The following is a 3,721-nucleotide window of genomic DNA, read 5'->3' on the forward strand; positions in this document are numbered from 1 at the left end:
TTAACCTGTTTTGTCATTTTTTTATGTAAAGTAGCGATACTTCCTATTTAGTCCTAAAATCTAAAATTTTCAACATTCTCTTGACTAAGAGGTGAGTATTAAGAGCATGTGGACTCATCTCTAGATGCTTGGTGTGAAGGCATTTGTTCCCGAATAAGAAGTAATGTAGGCGATACTTTACACTCCTTGAAGCTTAATTTTTCTGCATTGCCTCACATCTGTCTGAAATATTTCTGTAAAATAATTTTAAGTGCAATATAAAAGTATGTTCGAATAGATCCCCTTTTTGAGTTTTTGGAAAAGAAAAGCCTTTAGTTTCTCTTAGAGCACTGGACGTTTTTTACTCTTCCTTGTTGGAGCCCCACCTCCTGCCAAATTCAGTCATTAATGTGATCACTGAATCAATCGATTGTATCTGTTGAGCTCTTAATCTATGCAGAGTACTGTACTAAGCGCTTGGGAGAGTAAAGTATAAAAGAGTTGCTAGACACTCCCTGCTCACAGTGAGCATTCAGTCTAGAATACGGTACAGTTTACAGTATTGTGGTATGGGGTGAAATTTAAAATGTTAAGTAAAAAGAAATACATTTGGGAAAATGAAAATGTAAAAACCTTCAGATACACCCAGGTCTCACGGAGTCCAGTACCCGGGCTGTAGTACTCAACGTTTATGTGACAGCGTCCTAGCCGACGCTCATGGTGAAAGCAGGGATGATTGTCGGTTCTAAATTGCTCTGAATGAAAAATATCAGGTGGAGTTGTGTTATAACTCAGGTCATTTGACTGTAACTGCAATTTACAATACTGTTAGAAGAACCATTGTTTACAGCTTCAGGTAACCAACCTGATTTGGTTTAGCTGGTACCAGCAACCAATTGCACGGTTTTGGTTCTAGGAACCTTTTTACAAGAAATATGTTGGTCTTGTTTAGGGTAACTTGAAGGCCCGGGTAATAGGCTTTCTACTTACTGTTCACCCAGTTATGCCACAGTGCATCTTTAAAATACTTTTTTTTTTGATAGAATATGGCTAGGAAATTAAGGAGCATTCTTCTGACTTGCACCTGTTGGAGCCTGTTTTGCCACAGTATCTGAGAAACTGCTTGTGCTCATGTATGTGGTATCAGAATACGTGAATACCTCAGTGTGAATTTTCCTTAACCCAAAGTTTTGCAAGAGCATACCCTCACTTAATAGGAAAACTGGGCGTATCTATGGTGTTACCCTAGCCTTCTGAAAGAGTTCATGCAATCTAACGGGCTAGGTTTGTATGTAAGAAACTGATTTTAAACTTGGAGGGGTCAAACCTATTGTTTTTAAGCATTTTGACTTGAATGACGAGCAGGTGAATCTTTAAAAATGGAAGAAGTGACATGAGCTGTCTAATGGACTTCGACTCTTAGGAGAATAGTGTTTCTTCCCAATCTTCAAAAACAAGCTTTGAGTAAAATGTAACTTAGAGTAGTTGAAGAAAAGATAATTTATGTTCATAGTATATTCATTTTGGGTACCTTTTATAGTCGGGAGCCAAGACATATATTATTCTAAGCTTTGGTTATATTTCAGTTTTTTGGTTGATGAGACCTTCTGGGGAAGTCAACTTCAGCCTTATTCATGTTTTAGTAAAATGAAGTACTTTTGCAGGGTGGGGGTGGGGGGGTACACACAAAGATTGGCCACCTGTTTGTAGATCTTGCGGCTGTGTTAAGTTTTTCCAAGGACCTCATACTTAACATCTCCTTGTGATTAGGAACAAGGCGGGAAATTTTGCTTAGATCCCCTTTAGACATGCTACAGTGTAAAATTCTAGTGAAATTATGTATTTTTACAAAAATGAAGGTGTAGAAAGTAAAATGCATCAGAAACTCATCTTTAACCAGATGGTAATATGTTCTCCCACTTTTGTTTTACCCTTTACATGTTGTGATTAGGCATATTTATGTAGACTTACGAAGAGAAGAAATGACACGTTTGAAAGGCAGGGAAGGTATGAAACAAGACAAGAAATATAATAGCACCTGGCATGTGTGATTGTACATGTCTTCTAGGTAAAACTTAAGAATCGTAAAATGAACTACGTGATGCTGTGTTCTTTCATTATAGTTAAGGTAAGCCTGGTCCCTGTTAATTATTTGATATTTATTGATCGATCAGTTAATGGTATTTTTTGAGGACTTATTATGTGCAGAGCACTGTACTAAACTACTTAGGAGGGCACTATAAAATAGAATTGGTAGACACTGTCCCTGCCTCCAGAGAGCTTACAAACTAGTGCAAATCATATTCAAGCTTAGCCTAGAGGTTCTTATTTGATTTCCTAACTTGAAAATGGTAAAATGTACTTATTTAATATTGGGTTTGTAGAATGAAATTTACATCTAGGGGAACCCAAATTTTCTCGCAGGGTAATGGGTCCCATTGGGCCATTTTCAGTTGGCTGCCTTAAAATTTTTTTTTATTCTTTAAATTACCTTTCCATCAAAAAGCCACATTGAGCTCATATTCCCAAAATGTATATTTTTGGATGATTCCCAAGTCTACATCTCAATAGTCTCATATTTCCTCCTGCTTTCAGGACATCTCCACTAGGCTGTCCTACCTCAAACCTAATACGTCCGAAGCAGAACTACTCATATTCCCACCCGAACCTGTCCTCCCTCTGACTTTCCCACCCCTAGGGACGGTCCTGCCATCCTCCCTGTTTCACAAGCCTATAAACTTGGTGTTATTTAGGACTCATCTCTCTCATTCAACCCATGTATTAAGTCTGCCACCAGAACCTGTTGGTTCAACCTTCACAGCATCACTATAATCCACCCTTTCCTCTCCATCCAAACTGATGCCGCATTAATCCAAGCATTTATCCTATCCCAGCTTGATTGCTGTGTCACTCTCTTTGCTGACCTCCCTGCCTCCTGTCTCTCCCTTCTAAAGTCCAAACTTCACTCTGCTGCCCAGATCATTTTTCTATAAAACCATTCAATGTGTCCCCACTCCTCAAGAACCTCCAGTGGTTGCTCATGTATTTCTGCATCTAACAGAAACTCCTTGCCATAGGTTTCAGAGCATTCAATCACCTTGTCCCCTCCTACTTTACCTCCCTGATTTTCTACTGTAACCCAACCCACAAACTTCAATCCTCTAATGCCAGCCTACTCTCTGTACCTGGATCTCATCTATCTGGGTGCCAACATCTCACCCACATCTTGCCCCTCACCTGGAACACCCTCCCACTTCATATCTGACAGGCGATCACTGCCTATCTTCGAAGGCTTCCACATCACCTCCAAGAGGCTTTCCCCAACAAAGCCCTCATTTTCTCTTCTCCCCCCGCTTCTGTGTTGCCCTTGCACATCAGTGTTTTATCTCCCCCTCTAGACCGTAAGGTGTGCAGGGAATGCGTCCACCAATTCTGTTGTACTCTCCCAAGCGCTTAGCTCAGTCCTCTGTGCACTGTAAATGCTTAATAAATACAAATGATAGATTTATGTCAGTCACATGTATCACTTCCCTCTTAGGTACTTTATTATTACCAGTTCTCTCTGCTAGGTTTCTGTCTATATGCTGGCCTTAGTAAGCACTTAGGTATTTATTTATTAAGTATCAAGCACCATGCTAACTGCTGAGGTTGTTACAAATAACAGATCAGGCACAATTCCCTTCCTACTTAGAACTTCCAATCTTGGTGGGGTAGACAGATAAGGACATCAGGCAATCAACAA

The sequence above is a fragment of the Ornithorhynchus anatinus genome, chromosome 16, assembly GCF_004115215.2.
Source record: "Ornithorhynchus anatinus isolate Pmale09 chromosome 16, mOrnAna1.pri.v4, whole genome shotgun sequence".
Taxonomy (NCBI): Eukaryota; Metazoa; Chordata; class Mammalia; order Monotremata; family Ornithorhynchidae; genus Ornithorhynchus; species Ornithorhynchus anatinus.